This window comes from Neofelis nebulosa, chromosome 15 (assembly GCF_028018385.1).
Source record: "Neofelis nebulosa isolate mNeoNeb1 chromosome 15, mNeoNeb1.pri, whole genome shotgun sequence".
NCBI lineage: Eukaryota > Metazoa > Chordata > Mammalia > Carnivora > Felidae > Neofelis > Neofelis nebulosa.
This window is the reverse complement of record NC_080796.1, coordinates 61,035,728-61,061,320: the sequence shown is the minus strand read 5'-3', so window position 1 is coordinate 61,061,320 and position 25,593 is coordinate 61,035,728. Positions and strand designations below refer to the sequence as shown.

At 39.9% G+C, this 25,593-nt stretch overlaps 1 protein-coding gene across 16 annotated transcripts in view; it reads left to right on the top strand.

Annotated features, from left to right (window-relative positions):
- The window catches only part of ESRRG (estrogen related receptor gamma), a 630,244-nt gene that overhangs the window by 169,465 nt on the left and 435,186 nt on the right, over nucleotides 1–25,593 (top strand). For 13 of the 16 annotated variants that reach the window (XM_058701235.1, XM_058701223.1, XM_058701230.1 and 10 more), the window contains one exon: nucleotides 17,538–17,629. The exons of the other annotated variants lie outside the window; for them this stretch is intronic. The gene's annotated coding sequence lies outside the window, so the exon portion shown is untranslated. The remainder of the gene's footprint in view (nucleotides 1–17,537; nucleotides 17,630–25,593) is intronic. 16 annotated transcript variants of the gene reach the window in all.

The window sequence follows — 25,593 nt, the reverse complement described above, 5'->3', positions numbered from 1 at the left end:
TTTCCTGAAAATGGCCACCTGCCGTGTGTGATTACTTCTTCCATCAAGAGGATCTGTATTCTTCAAATAATGTTAATATACTGAGTTATTACTTATGGCATTTTTTGAATCCATGCATCTTGCAATGTAAAAATAAATAGTGATGGAACTCACATATTAACAAGTTCATTATCTCATCATTTTAGAAGAATGTCCACAGAGGAGATATTATGACGCCACGTTACTCATAAGCTAAAGAACCAAGATGACAATTAATTGATGTTTAGAGATAATTTCTCTTCCCTTTAGTGATTAGAACATAGGGTTGAGCATGGGGTCTGTAAAGAATCCAAAGTAATGGCAGTGAAATGTAGTGTCAGGGATGTTATTCATTTTGCGTAAGCTTTTCAGTGTTTTCCCTCTTCATGGTCATAGGATTTTTCCCCACTACCCCCCCAAATTTGTCCATCATTAGTGATGGACCATATTATTGTTTTTTCTATTTGCAACTGTAAAAAGGGGGTGAACTCATTTCTCTCTCTAAACATTTTTAAATGAGACTTGAAAGAACATTTGAACTACATTTTATATTATTTTAAAATAAATTCGACATTCCTTCTATGAGCCTTTGCTCATACAGCTCTTTGATTTATGATGACATCACATCCTTTCAGAGTCAACATTATTATGTCACTGAACCTGAGGTGTACAGAGGTCAAAAGTACATGTAAAGTTATTATGGGCCTGGAAGGTCATGCTTCAGTTCAAAGGAAAGCGAGCAGGGCCGAGAGGGATGATGAGGGAGCCAGGGCAGAGGGGAAAGGAAAGAAGAAAGAGAGAGCAAAGCAAATTCTCAAATATGGGCATTGGCACGAGCAGAAATTTAACCCTCAGCATTTTCCTACTATGCTTTGGGAAATGAAAAAAAATAATGAAGGGGGAAAAAAAAAGCCAGCAAGCCTTTCAAACTTCACTCTGTCGCATTACTAAGAGAGGCTTTGGAAAACAGAGGGGTTACATAAATGAGAGCAGGTGCGGTCGTGCAGAGGTAACTATTCAGCATATGTAAGTGCAGTTGGAAAATCATTGTCTTGCAGAGAATACTCGAAATTGGTCCCTAATGGCCTTGGTTTTTGTCATATGGTCTTGATTATAAGGCTAAAATTACATTGCCATGCCTTTAGTGTGAACGAGATGGATGGATAATTATTACGTGCGCTGAATACCTTTCTGCAAGGAGGAACCAGGACATCCCTGGTCACTGTAGCTACCATTTCGCCTTGCTGTCAGAAAAGCTCTAAGCGGCCAATTCATCACTATATTTATGTGGAGGAGAAATGGAAATGCGCCTCTCTGGTTGGGTGTGCACACTCCCACATACATATACATATGCAGATTGTACACAGACCCAAGCGGCCCAGTGTGATTGCAAGGCAGTGTTCAGAGAAGGCGTAGCATCGGTGGAAATGAGGGGTGCAGAAATGAAACGGTGAGCTCTGTGCAAAATTGATGGCTCTTGGTGGTGTCCACGTGCTGATAGCCTGGCACTGAAGCAGCGCTAGGAAAGATCTGGGGCTCTGTTTGAAATGCTGCGGGAAGTTGAAAATGATCGACAACAGGCGTTGTTGAGCAAACAAGAAGTATTTGTAGAAGAATGATATTTCTAGATACACTAAAAGAAATCTTCCCTTTTAAACCAGTTTTGCTATTTCACACAGCTCTCAGGATCCTCTCAGAAGGTGGTATAATGACACTTAACCAAAATTCCAGCTGTGGTTGCTGCTGAGAATAAATTGCGTGGTTGTGCGATGGTTGTTACCACCACCCTTTCTGGCGAGGACATCAGAGGAAGGCACCATGGGGAGTAAGAACAAACCCAGGGCTTTGACCTGAGCGGGGAAGATTCAGGACCGCACGCAGATCCCCGACCATGACCACACAACTCATTCATCATGGCAAAGTTTATGATGGATCCCGGCTTTGGAGGCTGTGGCTTCCCCCTTTCCGTGCAGCCTTTTGTGCAATATGGGCAATTAGCTACGAGGGCCACTGTCTCTTCCCCACTGAGTCTTGAACCTTGGGGCCAGCACTGAGGGGACAAACAAATCACAATTTGCTGAAGAGCTCACAGAAAGTCTGATGTGAAAGCAAACACGGGTTTGAGAGAACAAGGTTTGGAGTGCAAAGCCAGCATCTCGAAACTTTCTGATTGTGGTATATAATTTGCCACTCAAAGCCCAAGTAGTGTGTGCGTGTGGGAGGGGGTGCATGAGTTGGTTGAGCAGATAATTACTCAATTGCCCTAACTGTTTTGTTGCTGATATTTTGATTGCTTTGATGCAGAATGTAATGCAATATTGTAAGGTGAAGAGTGGCCAAAACATTGAGGATGGATGTTTCTTTGCAAGTGAAAGAAAAAGAGAGGAAAAATAAAATTGTGGAATCTCTCTCTCTATATATACACATGCAGAACAATTATGTGTGTGTGTGTATAGATATATATACACACACACACACACACACACATATATTTCTGTACAAAGTATTTAATGGAAAGTGTCAGAAAAACCTATAATAATTTAGCATGTTTAATATAAGCTTTTATTCCTAGGTGTATACACACACACACACACACACACACACACACACACACACGTACATACTACCTGGAAAATATAGTGAGTGATACATGGCTTCATTATACCCATTATTACACCACCCCACATGGTAATTAAATGTGGGATTCTAGGGCAATACAAGATGAGAGTTACACTATTTTGGTGCTGTTTTTATCTTTCATTTCTATTGAAAAATACTAAATTAGTAGCATTTTATGATTCCTGATTTAGCTCTTTTAATAAGAAGCAGAAGCTAAAAACAGCCCAACCAAGCAGTTGAAGTCTTATCACAAGCCAGTAAGATCAATAGCTAAAAAAAGTATGAAAAGTTTTTGAGTGACAGCTTAAAAATGGAAAATTTAAATATATATCGCTGCCTTCTGCTCCATTGTGTAATGCATAAAGCCCATTTTGGAAGTATGTTTTTAAGCAGTCAAGAAAGTGATTTATTATTATCACTGGATTTGTGTTTATGTTCCGTGCTGTAAACTATGCTTATAGCAATATATCTGTATTAAGGCATTAATACTAGGAGTGCTGCCTAAGCTTAACATTACTAATATTGTTCAAAGTGTAGTTTATTGGGCTATAAATAGTAACATCAGTATTGACACTTGCTGCATCATCTAAGTGCCTGGGTAACGGTGTCTGATGCTAAATGACCATGCTGCTGACAGTATATAAAACATAAATAGTGACTACGAGTGATATTTCATGGCTACTGCTGGTGTTGCTACTCTCCTTGGGTCTGCAGATAAGGAGATCTATGTGTGCCAAGACCTCGTGAGACTTTCCCCGTGTTTGTTAGAGGGATATGCTTAGAGGAAATCACATCTTGATTTTACACTTTCTTGTTTCACGTGACCACTAATTTTATGTCACACGTACAAATAGTCATCGTTCACAATAATGGAAGGGTAGTTAGCAAATCAGGCATCAAGTTTGGTGTAACCTACATTCACGCTGGGTCTTTATCTTGATATGAAGCTGGTTGTTGTTTAGTCTTTCGTGGAACAAGTTTTAACTGGTTTAACAAGCAGCATTTGGGTGGCTATAACAAAATACCATAAAGTGGGTAGCTTATACATAACAGAAACTGATTTCTCACAGCTTTGGAGGGTGGGGATTCCAAGGTCATGTTGCCAGTAGAGTGGATGTCTGGTGATGTCTCTTTCCTAGATAAGCTTTCTTTTTGCTATAACTGCCCAGAGCAGGAGGGACAAGTGGTCTCTCTTGGGCCTGTCTTGGAAGGGACCCAAGCCCACCAGGATGGGTTAACCCTCGTGACAAATCACCTCCCAAAGCCCCCACTTCCACACTACCATAACGTTGCGCATTATGATTCAACCTAAGAATCTGGGGAGGGCACAAACATTCAATCCATAACAACTACTCTGTGGTGGCCACGTTGTCCATGGAGAAGCATAAGTTCTAAGTGTGATTTCTTTTGTTGAAAATCAAGTCAGTATATCAAGTCTGTTTGAATTTCACCAGATAACTCTCCTTTGTTAAAGGCTATAAGCAGTGGAACCACTCTTTCTTGAAAAGTTGCCTTCAGGGGGCAAACAGTCACGTAAATCGTGAATATGCTAGTATGTCTAGGTGCTTTAACTTCACTTTGGAAAGGCTAATGGCATGTGCTAAATTCAGCTTTGGGTTCATTAGAGTTGGAAGAGAATACTCCTATCTAGTAATTCATTCCTTCACGTATTCACCATACTTTTATGGCGTGCCAGCTGTGGGCTAGAAACCACGTGGCTCCCTGTAGAATTAACAATAAATGGAGCATATCCCTTAACCTAAAGACGTGGTCAAATGATACCACATTTTGCTGAAGTAATCCAAAGGAATTATGAAAAAGTAATTTTTTTTACCCCAAAGCTCATAAAAGAGGTGAATTACATTCATGAAATGATAGTAATCAAACACATTTTTGTTAGCTTGTAATTTCTTGCTAGTTTGTTATAGAATCTGATAGAGGCAAGCTCATTGAGATGCTAAGATATTCACATACTGCCTTTTTCACCTCAAATCTCTTATTTTTTGGAGCTGATTGGATGGTGACAAGAATGATACTGGTTTGGGTAGCCCATAAATGATAGCTTATGATGTAAGATATTAATACTAGATGTGCCAACTTGGCTTATCATCATTAATCTTATTAAAAATGAAGTGAAGCGAGCATTGCCTGCCTTCTTTCCATTGAAAGAAGGGAAGTGCCAGAGTAGGTGGTGAGCCGGGAGCAGGGGATTTCCTCATCCAGAAAACCAAGAAATACACACTCCTCTTTACAAAGCCATAAAAAGTGTGTGCTTCGATGAAAACTTTCATTCTCCCTTAAGGAACCTTCGGTGTTATTTGGCTTGCTTTGCAGTAAATAAATGTGCATCCTTTACTTGGGTGCAGATAGTGGCTGTGTGGTGGATGGACAGGAAACCAAGAATAGAGGAGTCCCTAAGAAAGTTTGCTTTCTCTTTTTTTCATCCACATTCAGAAGGAAGGAGCAGGAGGTCCATGTGGCTGGGCAAAATAGCACAGTTCAAGAAGCCAGGAGAAACAGAAAACATTAAAATCTAGAGCTCCGAGATGGTGAAGGCATTGGGAAGGCAGGGTGCTCTGGTTCTTTTCTAGCTGATTCACCGACAGCTTCCAGAACAGCGTTGCGTTCATGGTAGACACCTTTCTCCCCCCAAATCTGTCAGAGTTCCATAAAGAACTCAAAGCACATTAAGCATATGTTATTGTTTCTTGGGCCCTAAATACATCCTTGTAAAAGTGCACAAAGTGATGGCAGAGTGAAGGCTAGCAGCCCAGGGACCTATGAATCCAGCGTTTTTTCATTAATTCCTCATTGCCTCCTTTGTTCGTTGAAATATTCAGCTTTGGTCTAAAAAACAGCTAAAAACCTTATGCAAAGAGCTTGTAAACAAACACCCACTTGAACCATCTGGTCTTGTAACACATACAAGTGATTAAGCTTCAGAGCTATGATTGTTAAATTTTTAAAAACACAACAATCCCAAACACCCCCAAATAGACTCCTTATACAAGTTTATAGGGAGGAAAACATGTGAAGCTTTATGTAGTAAATAATACGGAGAGATTAAACCATCTTTTTATTTCCCTACTTCACTCCCTCCCTTTCTTTATATCATGAGTGTTGATATATACACTAAGTATATACACTAAAAATACATTTAAAATGCCACTATAGTGAGGCTACATGGTCAACAACTTGGAATAGTTGCTTATCTTTACCTTCATTATTATTTTTGCCCTTGCCAGAAAAATCTATGTGCTGGAATGTATGTATGTGCAGGTGCACTCAAGGGGGTGTCTTAGTTCCTTCTAGAATATATTAAGCAATCCAGGCTATTTGCAAATAATGAATTCATACTTTTTGCCCATAATGACTGAAGAAAGTCAGGTCAGGGGGAAATTAAATATGTGAAGAGCTCTCATTTTAATTGTATAATATCAATACTGTCTTTATAATTTTCTTGACAAATTGTAGGGCCTATGGATTGAATTCTTCATCTATTTCTAGCATGGAAATGATTCTAAATTGCAACATTTCATTTAGGTGACATCACTACAGTACAAAAGAATAAGCTGCCCACGGTACCACAAGCATATGGAATAACAGCGTTCTAGCTGATGACAGTTGAAAGGAACAACACAGAGAACCAAAAAACTGTCAAGTGACATAAAAACTCTAAGTGAGAAATCAGTAACATAGCTTGTCTCCCATTTCTGTCTTTTCAATCTTGACCAGACTTCATCCCCCGATTTATTATGTCAGCTGGAAGGAGGAAAAACAGCAGTTGAAAGAAGAGACGGAGTGTTTAGTTATGGCATTGGTGATTGGTGTGTCAAACAAACCACCAAATATTAAATGGTTTAAACATCAGCCCCTAAAATCCACACTGGGTGTTCCTAATTGGGGTGAGTCTCTTTCACGTGGTGACTTGAAGGCTGAACTCCTTCTGTCCTGCTGCTCTCTGATTTTAATAAATGGCATCCAAGGTTGCTCACATCATCTGCAAAAGCCTGTGAAAAGGGAAATGCTACAGAATATTGTGTGGGGGAGGGTTTTATGGACCACCTGGAGGGAAGATTCTGTCACTTCAGCTCGGTTTGCATGGAGGAAGGCTCAGTCACATGACCTCACCTAACTGCCGGGGCGGCTGGGGAATATGGTCTCACCATGTGGCAGGAACAAGAGAAGATGAGTTTGGTGAACTGCTGACTGGTCTCCACCATAAGAGGAAACGGGGAGGAAAAGATGGGTGCTGATACAGCATACTCTCTAGTATTTTGCATTTGGTAAGAAGGAAACAAATTAAAGTCCTTGTCAGTGATGGGGTCATCCGTCTCTCTGGAGGGTGAAAAAACCCTACCTGATTTGTAATGTCTGCTGATGTCCATGGTGCAGATACCTCCATGATGGCTGATTTTAAGCTACCAACATGAAGTCACTCAGCGTAGACCTGGGAAGAGATACACAGAGTCAGTTCTCACAGGCTAGAACAAGCCGCTCTAGCACTACATTTTGCGAATCAATTCTGAGGAGACACATCTGACGCGGCCCATTTGTGAGCAGGTAGTCAATGTGCCTTTTCCCTTTTGTATCCGACCCAAGGAAGATTCACTTCAGAATGGATTCTTTATCTCTTTAGAATGAATTTATTTATTTATTTATTTATTTATTTATTTATTTATTTATTTATTTATTTATTTGAGAGAGAGAGAGAGAGCACGCACACGTGCAAGCAGGGGAGAGGGGCAGAGGGAGAGAGCGAGAGAATCCCAAGCAGATTCCATGCTGAGCACAGAGACTGGCTTGGGGCTCGATCTCACCACCCTGGGATCATGACCTGAGCCGAAATCAAGAGTCATACATTCAACGGACCTAGCCACCCAGGTGCCCAGAACTCTTTATCATTTAAAAAACCATTACTGTCTGGATCATATGTGGAACTGTTGAATCACACTATATTGTACACCTGAAATTAATACAACACTATATTGACTAACTGAATTAAAATAAACACTTCCAAAAAATTTTTTTTTAATTTAAAACGGTCAACGTGATGTGTTGATATCAACAACAGATTGGGGTGTATGGTTTTTGAGTCAGAGAAAAATAGCTCCAAGGTCACAATATGTCAAGGCTGCCCATCTGTACTGAATCCTGGGTCACTCTCAGGCAAAATTTAAAGCTTTTAGAGCAAGTTTCCGAGGAGTGTACCAAGAAGTAGGATGTCACTTCTGGAATTTCATATGATCGTTCCCGTAAATGTTTTCCCGAAAGAGGGAAGGATTTGGAGATGGAATGGATAATGGTGATGAGAGCAAGGAGATGCCAAGGATGATTCCTTTGTTTCTGTCTGTACAGTGAGTTGGATGGTGGTATCAGTCTCTGTGAGAGAAGCAAAGAAGTGATGTGAGCTAGTCTATGTTTAAAAACAACAACTCAAATTCGAATGGATCCTCAGATCTCAATTGGTGAATTAATTGTTATTAATAGACCAATGGCTGTATAGTCTTCTAAAATCTTCACGATTCCTTGTCTACCTTTTTTTCAAAGAATCAGGCCATGCAAGGATCAGTTTGATTCATTTTTACCGTTCTGCTTGATCCATGCAGGTGTGGCACTCTTGAATCAAAGTGCAGTGGTCCCCATGGGGAACCACGGCCTGTGATGTACTAGGCTTCGGCTCTGTGGTTTTACTGTGCTTGGTTTTGTTTTCAAGTGTTAGCATTTTTCAAGTGTTAAAGACATAGCACCTCTTGAGCTAATGGTGTGGTCTGAGTCTACACGGCAGAGGCTCAGGGTTTCGTATTAGGTGCTTGTCGCTGATGCCCTTTGTAACCCTCCGAATTGACCACAGTAAGATTCCAGTCTGTACCTTCTGTTTGGAACACAAGGTGAGGCAGATCAAAACCTAAAAATGAATTAAATCTGTAATGCATTGGTTATAGTCTGTTACTGGTTTGTTTGAGGCAGGTTGCTATTTTTGGAAAGTACTGAAACTGGTAATGACAGACTCAAGTACTGAAGTTTCTCAAAAAGTTAATCCATTCACCTAGTAAATAATGCACTGTTCTGGGGAACAACTCTCCTCCTCCCATATTTTTTAATGATGGTGAAAAGTCAGTTGCTCTGAAAACTAACTTTCTTCATGCCAACCTGCCCTATTGTTTTTTGTTTCTTTTTTTCCTTAGCTGTGGTCTGCCAAAAAAAACAGAACTAGGGCTTGGCACACCAGTTTTGATCAGACCAACCATCAGAATCATAATGTCCTAAGTACAAAGCTCACTAATTGAATTTCATTCACTGGACTGAAATATAGCAGCAAAGACAGAGAACACTGTCGGCTGTTTTTTATGAGGTTCGGAGTCTAAAGTCATTTTAAAAATTGGGTGATGCAATTTCTTGTATCTTTCATTTAAAATGCTACTTGGTAAACAGTGTTTCAGATTAGTGTCTTTGTAATTTAAATGAAGACAATACATCAAGCTGAATCTGAAAAGAAAGTTTAGGAAAGGATTCATTCCTCTTTTTGTGTGATCTACTGTAGAAAATAATAAATAAATAGGAGAGAGGGAAAGAAAAAAAAAGGTTTGAGGATTTTAACAGACAAAACTGAACTATTTTTAAAACAGAGTTAGTCCCAGTAGCTAAATCTTTGTTTTCTTCAAGCAGACTAATACATTCTGCCTAATTCATTTTTTATTTTCTCTCGGGGTCTGCTTGCAGATTTGCCTCAACAAAGGAAGCATCATGTTACATCTTTTAAATAATTGATGGCTCTTGGTCCAAGCCAGCTTGAAGGAAATTCTGAAAATAGGTACTGATTGAGCTAATACCTCCTTCCTTCTCCCCATTCCCTTCTTGAATACTCTGTACTCCTCTCTTCCCTCCCCCATTTGCTTCTTTGCCTCCTTCTTGACCCACCAGTAGAGGATGATGATATCATTTGGACTTAGGCTTTATCTAAGCCTAAAATACCACTTGGTATCCCTCATCTGTTTCATATCATTCTATATATTTTATTAAAGATGGGGGAACTGTTAATTATAAGCTGACTGATGTAAATGAAGAGTTCTTGATTAATCACTAGCAACGTTATGTCATAATCCCCACCAGAGATGGTTTGTTGGGACTACAGACAGTTACACTTAGAGCTTGTTCTTTTAAATTCAAAGGATGCTGTCTCCAAGGGTCAAGTTACCCTGGAAGCTGGGTCGGCTGGACTGTGGCCTTGCCAACTCCAGCTGTTCCTGCAAGTTCAAATACTGTGAGCTGACCTGTGTTTCCCTGCCAAGAAAGAGAAAGAGATTTCCATCTTATTTCACTGTTGAGTCATTAGCGGTTGTCTACAACTTGGAAAAACCATCCCTGCTTTAAGGCAGGGGTAGTCAGTAGGAACTTGGGCTGGTCCACCATGAACCTGGCTTCTGGTCATGACTTTGTAAGTCACTTTGAGTTCCAGGGCCTCTCTTTCCTTTCCTTACTGATGAAATGCAGGCTTTGGAATGGCTTATCTCCAACATCTAGCCAGCAATGATGTTCTTGCGTCTTCCAGAGAGGAAGTCGATTTCATTAATGTATTCCGGGTTTAAGTGAATGGACTATGTGCTCGCTCACAGTTAACCTTCTTTCTTCACATTGTTTTTCTTTTCTTTTAGTCTATCACTTCTTCTCTTCTGCTGTTTATCCCCTTTCCTTTCCCTTCCAGACTTTCCACATTTCCATTTTCAGAGTGGAAGGAAAATGATTGGCAAGGTGTTAAAGTGGAGGATCCTGGCCACTTATTTTTTTTAAATCTTGCCATCACTTACAGAAACTTTCACCTCCAGAAATTGCATCCTAAGGTATCCAATATTATTGAATTTGGGAAGACTAGCTATAAAGTGGAAACTACTGGGAGATCTAAATCTGGAAGTCTAAGTTGGAGCTCAGTTTAACTGGGGGAAAGCTTTCCATCGTATCCATCACTGAAACAGCTGTATCTAAATTGATGGGTTATCGCCTACTCTTAAAGTGGTATCAGTGTCTGACCTACTCTCGTTTCCAGGGGACATTTTAAAATATCACATTGCTTACATTTTTCCATTTTTCTCTTATTATAGCAAGCTTGGTCAGGATGGGGAGCTGAAGCCACCTTTGCTCCAAATCTTCCCACTAATGAATAGCTCGTTTGAATATCCTATGCCTGCCTAGGAAAATCTCTTCTGATTGCCTTTATTGAAATCGTGGAAAAAAGCTTCAAATAATCAAACCTATTTAGAACCACACAAACAGCATATGGCAGGGAATATAGAAAGTTGAGGAATTTCTTCTGTTCATCTTCTCTCTGACTGTCTTCTAAAGTTATATTCAGAAGGATTAAAGGAACTATTTGTGTTCTCCCTCTTAAAAACCAGTGCTATCCATCCTTTTTGAGAATATATAATGCATACATAGGCTTTTGTATCTGCATGTAAATAGATTACAGGTAACTCCTAGCGGTAAGATGTACTCCTATGGTTTTGGAATTCAAAATGTGCTTTTCTCCAAGGATACCAGTGCTGTTAATAGTTGGGTTCTACCATACTGCTACCATTTTCAGGAGCATTATGTGCTAAATGGCTTCTCTTTTTATTGGAATGTGCATTCTTAGTGCCATGTGGGGACCCAAAGAATAGATCTTTCTCACTCTGAAGGTAGAGAGGTTTTTTCCCCATCTTTAGGGAGCTGATTGTAACACCCTAGAGGCTGCTGATGCTGAGGATGGGGGGTGCAAATCCTATTGCCTTGGGGGTCAGTGACTTTGACTTTGAGTGAAGGGATACTGGTAATTCAGTTCTCTGGATTTGCTCTAAAAAATATCTTCTGGGATAGGTAAGGGAATCCAGATGCTTCCGCCCCTAGCCCCGTGCTGTGCAACCATGGTGGGATAGCACTATTCACTGTAATCTATGTGCAACAATGCCCCCAGAAGGTTCATAAGATGCAAAAGCCACTTGAGTGTATCTGGTAGTTTTTAACACTACAATTATTTTTTTTTTTGTTAATTCAAGTTGTTCAATCTCAATACGTAATTGGGTAGAGGCAGTTCCTAGTCTACACAATAATACTGTCCCTGTGTACATTTTAAAACTGGTTGTTTAGGGGTGCCTGGGTGGCTCAGTCGGTTGAGCGTCCGACTTTGGCTCAGGTCGTGATCTCACGGTCCGTGAGTTCGAGCCCCGCGTCAGGCTCTGTGCTGACCGCTCAGAGCCTGGAGCCTGTTTCAGATTCTGTATCTCCCTCTCTCTCTGACCCTCCCCCATTCATGCTCTGGCTCTCTCTGTCTCAAAAATAAAGAAACGTTAAAAAAAATTTAAAACTGGTTGTTTATACTTCAGAATACTTCCCAAATAGGAAAATTTACGTAGCTAGTGATGAGTTTCTAGATTAACCACAAAAAAATTTCTCAATCATACTATAACTGAACTTCTAAAGGTTTACAGCAGTTTTGTTTTCTGTTCTTCAGTAAATCATCTACCGTATTGAATAAGAAATCTTCCACCTGGATTGGTTGTCACCATTTAAAACAGAAGTAATCTGGGGAAATTTATATTGCATTTTGTAGTAAGAAGAGATCATTGAGGTAATAGTAACAAATTCCCATACCCTTCCAGTGCCCATCTGTCTTCCCTCACTCAGGATCCCTGAATGGCACAGAATACAAAGTGGAGCCCAAGATGTCTTCTAGCAAAAATATGCAGATGGTGAAATTGGGGGAGAGTGGTCAAAGATCTAGATTCTAATTCATCCTTCCCCCCACCTTCTGAGTGTTCCGAAATAACAAGATCCCAGTGGCCTGTGGGACAACTGGTTCATGTACCTTTGGTCCCAGAAGACTCCAGATTCTTTAGGGATTATTGAAGCATGATGCATCCATCCATCTTTTCTCTCCTTGCAGGAACTTCTAAGTGTCCTGTGCATAACTGAAAGGGAGTTTAGTAACTAAGGTAGTAATTCTTCCTCCCCAAGACTCTGAGAGCAGGATCCCACTGCCTCCCTGATGTGGGCTGCCTCCTGTGTGTATGGGAGATCCCAAATAACATGATCCTGACTTGAATGCCTCTGATCAGAGATAAAGCTCTATGCGTGGGATCAAAAGGACAACTCATTCCAAAAACCGTTATCATAACGTGCACATTATTTTGAATATTCATTAATTTCAGCGATGGGCTTTGGCAAGATGTAGATTCTAAATGTTAACTTGAAATCACAGCCATGTTGGTCATGACCATTGGCAACATCACACAGACAGCAACTTCTTACCTGATGAAATCAGCACCTGAAGGACTTTTGACCCTTCAAATCCTTCTTTTGTAAGACATACCGTATTTTATTGCACTTTGCTTTATCACCCTTGCAGATACTGTGTTTCTTTACGGATTGAAGGTTTGTGGCAACCCTGCATCAAGCAAGTCTAATGGCATTTATTTTCCCAAAGTGTTTACTCATTTAGTGTCCCTATGTCACATTTGGAGAATTCTCACAATATTTCAAAATTTTTATTATTATTCTATTTTTATGGTGATCTGTGATCGGTGATCTTTGATGTTACTATTGTAATTGTTTTGGGGGGACACAGGCTACTCGTATGAGACAATGAACTTAATTAATGTGTGTGTTCTTCCTGCTCCACCCACTGGCCTGGCCATTTACCTTCTCTCTCTCTCTCTCTCTCTCTCTCTCTCTCTCTCTCTCTCCTTTCCCTCTTTTTCCCTCTTTTTCCCTCTTTTTCCCACTCCCTCTCCCTCTCTGTCTCCGTCTTTCTCCTTCTCTCTTTCCGCCCTATGGGCCTCCCTATTCTCTGAGACACAACAAAATTGAAATTAGGCCAATCAATAAGCCTACAATGGTCTCTGAGTGTTCAAGTAAAAGAAAGAGTCACACATCTCTCACTTTACATCAAAAGTTACAAATGATCAAGCTTAGTGAGGAAGGCCTGTCGAAAGCTGAGATAGGTCAAAAGCTAATAAGCCTCTTGCTCCAAACCGTTAGCCAGATTATAATGCAAAGGAAAAGTTCCTGAAGAAACTTAAAGGTGCTACTCCCAGTAAACACAGGGATGATAAGGAAGTGAAACACCGGCTCTGATATAGAGAAAGTTTTAGAGGTCTGGCTAGAAGATGAAACCAGCTACATAAATTCTCTTAAGCCAAAGCCTAATCCAGAACAAGATCCTAACTCTCCCATTCTAAGAAGGCTGAGAGAGGTGAAGAAGCCGCAGAAGAAGAGTAGGAAGCTAACAGAGGTTGGTTCATGAGGTTTAAGGAGAGAAGCTATGTTTATAACCTCAAAGGGCAAAGTGACGCAGCAGGTGCTGATGTAGAAGAGGCAGCAAGTTATCAGGAAGATCTAACTAAGATAATTCATGGAGGTGGTGGGCCGCCTGGGTGGCTCAGTTATTTGAGCACCGACTTCTGCTCAGGTCGTGATCTCGCGGTTTGGGAGTTTGATCCCCACCTCGAGTTCTTTGCTGACAGCTTGGAGCCTGGAGCCTGTTTCCTATTCTGTGTCTCCCTCTCATTCTCTCTCTTTGCCCTGCCCCTGCTCATGCTCTGTCTCTCTCTCTCTCTCTCTCTCTCTCCAAAATAATAATAATAATAATAATAATAATAATAATAATAATAAAATAAAAAGATAATTCATGAAGGTGGCTACACTCCACAACAGGTTTTCCATGTAGACAAAACAACCTTCTGTTGGAAGAAGATGCCATCTAGGACTTCATAGCTGGAGAGGAGAAGTCAGTGCCTGGCTTCAAAGCTCCAAAGGACAGGCTGACTCTCCTATTCGGGGCTGAAGAAGCTGGTGACTTGAAGTCGAAGCCAGTGCTCATTTACCACTCAGAACGTTCTAGGGCCCTTAAGAATTATGTTAGTCTATCTTTTGGGATGAGCACTGGGTGTTGTATGGAAACCAATTTGACAACAAATTTCATATATTTAAAAAAAACACTAGGGATAATGTAATTAAAAAAAATATGTTAGTCTAGTTTGCCTCTGCTCTATAAATGGAATAGTAAAGCCTGGATGACAGCCTATCTTTTTACAGCCTGGTTTGCTGACTATTTTAAGCCCACTATTGTGACCTGCTCAGAAAAGAAGATTCACTTCAAAATATGACTGCTTATTGACAATGCACCTGGTCACCCAAGAGCTCTGATGGAGATGTACAAGATCAATGTTGTTTTCATGCCGGCTATCACAACATCCATTCTGCAGCCTATAGATCAAGGGAGTAATTTTGACTTTCAATTGTTATCATTTAAGAAATACATTTGCTAAGGCTATAGCTGCCATAGATAATGATTCCTCTGATTGATCTGGCAAAATAAATTGAAACCTTCTGGAACAGATTCACCCTTCTAGATGCCATTAAGAACATGTGTGATTCATGGGAAAAGGTCAAAACATCAACATTAACACATATTTGGAAGAAGGTGATTCCAGCCTTCATGGATGACTTTGAGGAGTTCAAGACTTCAGGGGAGGAAGTAAACACAGATGTGGTAGAAACAGCAAGAGAATTAGAAGTGGAGCCTGTAGATATAACTGAATTGTGCAAACTCATGATAAAACGTTAATGGATGATGAGTGTCTGAGCAAAGAAGGTGGTTTCTTGAGATGGAACCTACTCCTGGTGAAGATGCTGTAGATGCTATTAAGATTGTTGAAATGACAGCAAAGGACTTAAAAAATTACATAAACTTAGTTGGTAAATAAAGCGTGGCAGGGTTTGGGAGGATTGACTCCTATTTTGAAAGAAGTTCTACTATGGGTAAAATGCTACCGAACAGCGTCAGGTGCTACAGCGAAATCGTTTGCGAAGCAAGAGTCACTTGATGAGGCAGACTTCATGGTCTTAGTTTAAGCAATTGTCAGAGCCACCCAAGCCTTCAGCAACCACCACCCTGATCAGTCAGCAGCCATCAACATTGAGGCAAGACCCTCTACCACAAAGAAATTACGTGTCACTAAAAGCTGAGATGATGGTTAGCATTTTTAGCAATGAAGTATTTTTAAAATAGGGTATGGACATTGTTTTTGAGACATAATGCTATTATGCCCTTAATAGACTACATATAGTGTAAACATAACTTTTATATGCACCGGGAAACGAAAAAATTCATTCGACTTGCTCCATTTCAAGTTTTGCTTTATTTTCACGGTTTGGAACCCACCTGCAGTGTCTCCAAGGTTTGCCCGCACTTCTTGAATTGTAAGCTTTAAAAACAAAACAAAACAAAACAATAACAAAAAATTAACCACCTACGTTAGTTCCCCTCAGGCTTCTTACCCTGTAGTGTTAGTTGGATGGGTTCTCGCCTCATTTTTCCTTAGACTTAAACAAATTACAACATTTTAACAGGCCTTCTGTGTTCGCAGTCCCTGGAAATAAATAGGGTTGAATTCTCACATCGGAGTCGTCTTGCTTCTTTCTCATTCATTGAGTATACTGGAAACATCTTCTGTTCTTATTTGCAAAGCACCTTTCCTCCCCGATTCTGGACCCTGTCAAATTCCAGTGCATGCAGGAAACCTCGGTGTCTGGGCTTAGCAGATCTTCAGCTCTCATTGTCTGCAAGACTTTATTTACAAATTACCCCCTTTGTCTCCCAGTAGTCAAGTTGTCCTCTTCAGCATTAAAGCCAATGATCCAAGTTTGATTCCGGTTGCTTTTTGTAGTCCAGGGTATTGAGGTGAAGCTGGAATTGAAACTTCAATTTGCTTCATTGTTGAGCATTTTATTTTTAACCTCATTCTGTAAAGAAAAGGGCAAAAGCTGTGGGTGTGGAGGTGTCTTAAGTGGAAGTGATTTAGCGCTCCTCTGAGAATCTTCTAATCAAAATACAGGCATCTCTTTGAAGCGTTCATTCCCCAAAGTCTACAGTTACCACATTCGTGCCTCAAGGGGTATAACAGAAGATGGCCTGGTACCACCTGATTAATGAGTTTTCCACATCTTTTCCTTAATGAACTGCACTGGATCCTGTATCCAACAAATTGTTAGAGGCCTTTCAGTTGTCCATTGGTCACACCCTTCTCGTCTTCTGCTTCTCCTCTCCCTGGGTTGCAAGTCCACAGAAGAATTCCCCTGGGTTTCCTAGGGGTCACCTTTTGCTCTGGAGAGTTTTCTTCTAGATGAAAGGGTGTTTTTTTTTTTTTTTTTTAGATGGGAGAGGTGTTCAGTCAGGTCACATGGAATTGTCATGTCTGTACATCAAGATTGGTAGAATATTGATAGTTTCATGCGGTTCCACCTAACAACTGCTCCTGATAAACATTCTACCTAAAACAGCATTTTGAAGTGCATGTCTAGCTAAAACCCACTGCGCAGTTTTTTAAAAGGGAAACTTGAAGTCTTTTTCCAATGAGGAAACTTGTGTTTCTCTAACCTGCTCCCTTTTCTCTTTTCTGAGGATCAGAGAAATAAGAGACAAAACCCTCATATTTGGAGAAAGTCACATATTTTGAGCTGGTTTGAAATAAGTAGGAAATCCTTTGGTCCCTGTGATAGAATTTTTTTCTGAAAGTTATAAATGGGAGTTATCACGGAAACTGCTTTGAAACCTTAACTAGAGCATTCACTATAAATAAGAGAGGAACAGAAGATTAATAAATCTGATAAAGCTGAGAAAGAAGAAAACTTGAAATAAGAAATGAGGACTGTACCTCGTTTGAGCATTAATATGGCCCTGAGTACATATATAGGAAAATCAAAGACTTGTTCAAGGCAGAGCGTGCGAAGCCATAGCTATTAATGTGTGCTTAACTCTATTGCCTGGGAGATTTTATTAAATGCAGCGGCCAAGGAAATTGACCTCACTTTTTTTTTTTTTTTCCTTTTTTGGGTTGGATCCTTGCTCACGTCACGTAAATGAATAGAGCTGACAATTTACTGGCTCATCAATGAAACAATATTAAATTATGAAGATGTAAGGAAAAAATCCTACGCTAACATTGTTGCAGTTTGAAAGGTAAGCTGTCCCCTACAAGAGTAGGAGATATTAATGTTCATTTAAAAACCTATATAACATAATGCCAGGTGATACACATTATAGGGTTAAGTGGCCTCTTGAGACCTTTGATTCACTGCAGTCCTGGCATGTATCTCATTAGCAACGTACATGAAGAGGCTCCCATGTTTTTTCTTGTTCTGTCTTCTAAAACGCAAAAACACCATTGTTCACGCTTTTAAAGTGTTTTATTTTATGGGATATTCTGATAAGTTGGGCTCTACTGAATGTATGTTACAGTGATCGTGGGGTTCCTTTTCAGAGGTTTTGCCCTTGTTTTTATTGATTCACCATACTGACCATGAAACTTAGCTGTCAGAGCCAGACTGTTTCTTAATTCTTGTCTTTCCGGGATGCGAAAGAAACAAAGTATTATTTTTCTTGCTGTCTTGTCCCTTGCTTAAGGTTGGAAGCCTCTTCCTAATCCTGTCTTCTGTGAACTTATTAAAAGGACTTGGTATCCCGTCTCTTACCAATCGAATACCTAGTTCTTCCCGAGTATACCTAGATATTAAGTCTTTACTTCACTTTTGAAAGAAAATCATCCTGCTGTTCTTGGCCACCATCCTTACTCAGTTGGTCGACTGGACCCAGGCTCGTCTCTTGAATTTGGAGCCCCGTTGTAATGACTGCCTGACAGGATCCGAATGTGGAGAGGTCCTTTTTGTGGAAATAGTTCCTGCTTCCCTCTGACCCTCAAATGGGCTTACAACTCAGGAAAGGTGACAAACCACTGCCCTAAGCAGTTAGCTCTTCCGAGGCAGTATCAGTAATTTATTTGTCACCCCCAGTACCTGCTGCAGGGTCTGGTGCAGAGTGGGTGTGCGAGAAATTCGTGCACACTAGCTGACGATGATGCCTCTCCGTCCTGCTCGGTGCTGACCCCTCGGCAGTGAGTCAGATTTTCTGAACAGCATTCAGCAGATTTCTGCTTCAATGTGGAAAATGGCACTTTAGAAGTCGAATTACCTTTTTCATGGCACCCAAGTTGCTTAATTTGCAAATTGAGAATAATTTAGGCAATGGGAGAATATGTTTCCATGTGTGAGTGGATTGAAATGAGTTTGGTGTTCTGTCTGCTCCCTTAGCCCAAACTATCGTAAAATGGAGTTCTGGCCAAAAATCATTCAGTTATATGATTCTGGGATATCATCTGTGTTTTGTGTAACATCAGTTTAGTTTTAATTATTGGTGATACTTAAATCTGTGCTTCTTGTAAACTGAAGGTATGCCCTACCTTAAGAAACCAGAATGTGCTGCAAATTCATGCTTCCTATGCCTTTGCATGAAGGGACACTTATTTGCACTCTATAAATAACTTGGCTTTATAAAATAATTTATCACAAGATTCCTTTAAATAACCACCTCAGAGCATTTGAAATATGATTTGATTTGAACAAAATCAATGTCCACTCACTCAGCTTTTCAAGAACACATCTGCTTTGTCATGTGAGGCAGGTGACGGGAGAAAAATCAAGCAACGAGGAATGAGGGTCTTAGTTGAGCTGAATAGGAATTAATTTTAATTTAGAAAAAAATTTGCTTTTCTAGAGTTTCCCAGGGAAAACACCTTCACCTTTATCACCTCCAAAGTACGTAAGAAAAAAAAAAAAAAGAGCAGGCCAATTTTTAGTTTGGAGAAGATAAACCTATTTCTTCGGTGGGTCGCATTCTGCATTATGCATGTGCGTAAAAGTGAGGTTTGCTTTGATCCTGACTATTGAAAGTTTATTTTTAAACTCAGACTGGGCAGGAATCCAGCGATGCTCTTGCCCTGCGTGCATCCTGGTTTCAGGGCCTCAGCCTGGCGGAATGTAGCTAAACAGCAGGAAGTAGTTGAAAAGTGTGGAGACTTGGTGAGCGTTAGGGTTTTTTTCCCCCCTTCTTCCCCTCCATTTTTGAAATTCAAATTGAATGCCATTTTCAGCTCGTTTGAGCCAGAATATACTGTTGCTGAGCTTCAGTGGCTCTTAAATTCAAACTCACAGGAGAAAACAGATATCATCTGTCACAGAGGGTGGGAGAGAGAACACTCCCCCTATTTTATTCACGGGAGGCAGAGCTCTCGTAACTAATTCAAACCTTTCTGCCTCGTCGACTAATCATTCACCAGCGAGCTTATCAACTAATCAATGAAACCTTTAAGACACTCATCTTAGGAAGTCGGGAGCAATTTCCCCCTCCCTTAAAAAAAAAAAAGTCATTGTTCAAGGCTATTTTTGTGTTGTTGGGATTTTAATACCTTTTTTGCAAACTGAGACAGAATATCCTGGCAATCTTTTTCCTGCCCTTCCTGACTATTTTTACTGTTTCCATCTTTAATGTCTTTGTCAATGCTATTTATTTATGACCGAGGATTAGCAGAAAGCTTACTGCTGGCTAAGTGAGGCCAAAATTTTGAGTTTTTTCTTCACTGAACAGACTGCCTGAAAAATAGTCTTGTTTCTTGGGGCAAATATAAATACCAATTAAAAGAGGAAGACGCACTCATACAGTCCCTGGGTTTGCTAGTGTGCCTTATCTTCAGGGTGGCTGCTCTAGTGTGGCTAGAGAATGCGTCTCAGGAAACTTCTGCTACTGGATATGTGCCCAGGGAATGCAAATGACGTGAACAAGTGATAATCTGAAATCCCTGCTCTAATTTCAGAAAGGATGTGATGTGGCAATTCTGATTCTGAAATCTAGGTTTCATGCCTTACCACTGGTGCTTATCTTTGACTATTCCAATGTAATCCAGAATTTCCATGGGAACATGAAGTCCATTAACCTTCTCTCTCTCTCTCTCTCTCTCTCTCTCTCTGGCTCTCACTCTCTCTTTTTGTTGAGGTATGTCTGTGAGAGACAATTATGATATTATTTCAAAGTAAGCAGGAGAAAAACAATTTGCTCCCTAAATATTATCTCTCATGAAATTAGCTCATACCCATCACATTTGGGGTTTAAAAATGTTTCACAGTGAGTGTATGATCAAGCCATATATATTTATGTGTGTGTGTGTGTGTGTGTACATGTCCTCAAGGTGTCCAGGAATGTGACAGCAGGAATTTGTAAACAAGTCATTTTCACATTAATAAAGGTGTCAACGACTTTATCCTCTAAGTGGTAATGTGCTCGTGCCTTCTGCCCCTGGTGGAAGACATTTATTTCATTGCTTTTATAAAAAGAATACCCTCACTTGTTAACCTGTTTCTCACTACGATGCCTTAATACAACTACCAAGACTATATTGTTGTTTCTTTGACTTCACTGTAAGAAGCCAAACTACCTTGACAAGGAATCCAATCCACATTTTTAGCTAATTACGAAGTTATTAGAATTTTAACTTTTCTACTGAAATATCAGATCTCTTCAATATGCAGGTAACTACTGAATGCTTACTATGTTCTAGACCTCCATTATGCTGAGATTTATAACATGCAAAATAATAGTTTTCTAAAACCAAGTGAGGTAGATATTGGAAAAGAAATATCAGCATCAATTAGGCAGGAAACGGTGAAGCTTGAGAAGTCTTCAGGTTCTCAGATGATTCTCAAATATGCAGTCCCTCTTGTTTTCCTCAGTCGGTAACCGTTGGTATGAAACAAAAATGATCTAACTTGGAGGTAGGAGAAAAGGTGAGACACAAAATAATCAGTGTAAAGGATAAGAAATATATATACGTAAATGCTAAATGTATCCTATTCTTCAACAACTGCTTACAGCGCTGGGTAAGTAAGGATGGACAAGTGGGGTGCTGTAATCCTGCATTGTAAAGTGGGTAGGCCAGGGGTGAGCAGAGGAGAGCAAGGAAGCCAATTCAGGAGGAAGGAAAAGCTGGAGTGGAAGGGGGAATGTTTGAGGCAGGGGCTTGGTACGCTGTGTGGGAGCTTGCTCATACCCAGAGGGCCAGTAGTTAAATTTCTAGAAATTTCATAAGCCAGCTTTTACAATATATCATTAAAAATTAAATTATATGAACTTACAATAAATCACTTATATTAAAAACAAAAGTAATGAATGCTGAAAACTTATCACTTCCTAATTATATCCCTCCCCATGCATCGCAATTATCTGTGCTCTTGAGATGTGTCCATCATATTGGGAGGTGGAAATACCGTCTGTGATGTGCTGCACATCTCTTCCCAGCAGCACGTTCCATGATGCTATGTTGGTACCTTGACATCAGCCATGGGAAGAGTATTTATTCCACAGAAATTGGCGAATGCTAAAAATGGGGGCTTTTTTTTTTTCATTTGGGAGCCAATTATTAAAAGACAAAACAGACAAAATGGAGAGTGGAGGGTGGGAGCAGGGCTAAAAAGCTGGGAGGTGTGAGAGGAAAAATGCCAGAGAGCAGGGTTACAGGAAGAGAATGGTTTCCTTTTATTATTGAAGAGCAGAGCATTACGTTAGGCAAACAGTTCACAGTCTTTTAGAAATCATTGGGAGCCATTGACCATTTTTAATACATTTTATTATTATTCTAATCCATGTTCTCTATAGAAAATTTGAAAATAGAATAATAGCTTATAATTCTATAATTATTGGTATGTGCCCCATACTTTTTAAGGGCTTTAAATATAATATATCATTTAATCCTGAAAGTAGCCCCATCGAGTAGTTGCTATTCTCCCATGTTAAAATGGGGAAGGTGAGTGCAAAAAAGTTCAGAAGTCTGGCCAAGTAAAGGAGTATGATTTGAATGCAAGGAATTAGTTCCACCTAGAAGTTCACTCTGCTCTGCTGCTGTTCCGTGCAGAAATGACAACCCACGGTGATCCCCCACCTGGCCTCATAGTAGCAACATTTAGGAGGGGGAGAGGCACTCCTTCAGTTGTAGACAATTAAGATTTGGGGTGTGAGGAATCTAAATGGGAAGGATCCCCTAGCAAATCAGCTTCGAGAGGAGCACAAGCCCAAACTCGAGAAAACCCCTGCACGTGGATGTGAGAGAATACTCATCATCACAGGGATCGAGCATAGAAAGAAGAGCTTTTGGGAAAGGTAAGCTTTAGGAAGAAACGCAAGAAAGGAATCATGGATGAGAGAATGAGCCGTTGGAAAGGGAAGAGAAATACAGGGGAGCATCAAGCACAGTGTCCTGAAGATACGGAGGGAAGAGTTTGGGGAAGGAGTTGCTAATTAACAACACCGAGGGCTTCTGTGCAGTTTTGTAATGGTAACCATATAATTTCTCATCCCAACTGAGTCACTTTGAATGTGAAGGGGGTGCTATTAATAATTAGGCCAGGAAAGCAAAATAACAAGGGGACAGTGAAGTATGATCACACTAGGTTTGCAAATGGTTGAAAGTGGTAGATTTCTAAGAATTCATGATAGTCTGGAAAGGATTTCTTTTTGACCAACATTTACTGAGCATCTACCATGAGGAATGCTAAGTGCTGAAGATAAAGATACATATGGCAAAGTTAAAAAAAACATTTTGTTGGGGGAAAACCGAGAAATTTGGTGTTTGAAGCATAATCTTCCTTTACCACTCACACCCAGAAGCAGTCACTATTCACAGTTTATTAATAGCTTTTTCTACATATTCCAATGGTTATAGAGATATCTATCTAACTAGTCTTGTTTCCAGCCAAAAAAAAAAAATGCAACTTCCCACATACCATCAGCCTGCAATTTACTTATTGAGCATGTATACATCTTTTCAGGTGAGTGAATATTTAGTATCCTCTTAAATGGCCATATCATAATATTTGTCTATTCCCTTATTGATAGACAGACCTTTTTTGGTGCTATTTCCGTGATGGTATCTACTTTTTTTTCTTGTGGTCCTATTTCCATAGGAGAGATATATAAAGTAGGATTGCTGAGCCAGAGTGGATCTCCATTTTCAATTTTACATTAAACTGTCAGTTGATAGCTTAAAAATTATATAAAATAACTCTTGTACCAACCTTGTATGAACACCCACTTCCTAGTTAGCCATGTTTATATCAGACTCAAATTTTTTGCCCATTTATTATTGGAAAGTGGTATCTTATAATTATTTCAATTAGCACTTTAAAAATTATTAATGAAGCTGAGCATCTTAATTTTATTGGTCATTTGTATCTTTTTTAGTGAATTTACATCTTCATAATCTCTTGCTAATTTTTTCTGTTGAAATAGTCATCATTGCCCTTATTTGTTGAAACTTCTTCCACACCAAGACTGTTAACCCCTTTTCTCTTCAATGTGTTATGAAAATCTTTCCCATTTTATTTTTACCTTTTCATTTTGCTTTTGATTGTCATTAAGGAGAAATGCTTGAATATGTTTTTTTTTTTAATTTTTTTTGTGGCTTCATTTTCTGTCTTCCTTAGGTTGATCATTCCCCCTCAAAAGAAAGAAAAACAATATTAATTTTATTCTAAATCTTTTATCTATTTTTTCAACATAATTCTTGATCCTCATAACTCATAGACTATTGGGGAACATGGCTGCAAGTGTGGGTATTTTGATTGCATTTGATCAGAGCTCTAACTAAGGGGGACTCCCAGAGCTATGAGAACCCCAAGGAGGGTACTTGAGTCAGTTCGGTGCAGGGGAGAGAGGAGGTGCAGCTGGGCTTCCTGTAGGTGGGGTTTCGAGCTGAGGGAAATGGCAAGTTAAGGAGACTTGGAAACTTTTAGGATGTCAGGATGTTTTACAGGACAAGGAAAGAAGGACCATGTGCTTTTGTGGGATGGGACAAGGGAAAGCATTTTTAATATTGGGGAAAGCTATTTTTCTGAAATTTTCAAAATCTCCACAAAGAGTCGGTATTATTTTTATGGTCAGAAAAAGTAATTTTAAGTTGAAGAAAATGAAACCTCTGAATGTAGGATTGAAGAAACTAAATCATAAGTCAGGAAAGGTAAGAAACACCTCCACCTACAAGGTTAGGATGGGACAAAGAGGGACAGGGATCTGTGTTTGAGGGTTAGAAGGAATTTGCACATCATCTTTAATATCTGTTTGCCTTTCTCCAGTTACTTGGGGGCCAGGTGATGACAGGTGCCTGCTAACTGAACTTGACCTTCAGCCTTTCAACTTTCAAGTCTCACTGTGGGCCACTCCGGGATAATATCCCATTATCTACAATGAGATCCTTTCTGACTAACTTGGCAGTGAAATCTCCATGGCATTATCTCATCATGTACTTCTAGTTTTCACATACCGTTGTGTTTCTCTACTCTTCACTTTAAAATGTGTAACCACTATGGGACCTCATGTGTTCAAACTGGCATGCTTCAGACTTGCACTGCCTTCTGTCTGGGACCCCTCACAAATCTTTGTCAGGCCTACTGGAATCCTTCATCCTTCAAGTCCAGCTTATACATCATCTCTTTGCTGCAGCCTTCCTTGAATTCATCAGCTAGAAGAAACCTAGATGTTGAAATGTGCCCTGGTACCATTTAAGTCTTATCCTAAGGCAACAAAGTGTAACAGTGATATTTTATAGTGATATACAATGATACATATTATGATGTTATATCTAGTGACATATAACATATGTTCTAGTTATGTATTCATCCTAAAACACCAAAGTATATAATGATCATGTTCCTAGCTAGGTTGAAATTTCTAGAAGGGAAAAAACCATATTCTACTTCTTGGCCATGTTCTCCTTTAATGCAGAGAAGTCTCATCTTCCAGGAAAAAAGGCTAGTAGACCAAGTCCATTTGTAGAAACAAATCCATGGACAGCAGAGGCAAGAGAAGGTGAGGGATGAAGGTACTCACAGGATCATCAGAATATAAAGCCATTTCCTTAACATAATGGGATAGGAGCTTGAGGAGAGCATAATTCTGAATAAACCTCAGAAGGAAGTGAGCCTAGGAAAGCACAGGGCATGAATAAATGGACTACCTTGTACTCGTGGTGGAGGGCCCAGAGGAAGTTAGACAGAAAATTGGAAATGAACCACATTCACACGTTCCCTAGCATTGGGTGGCCAAAG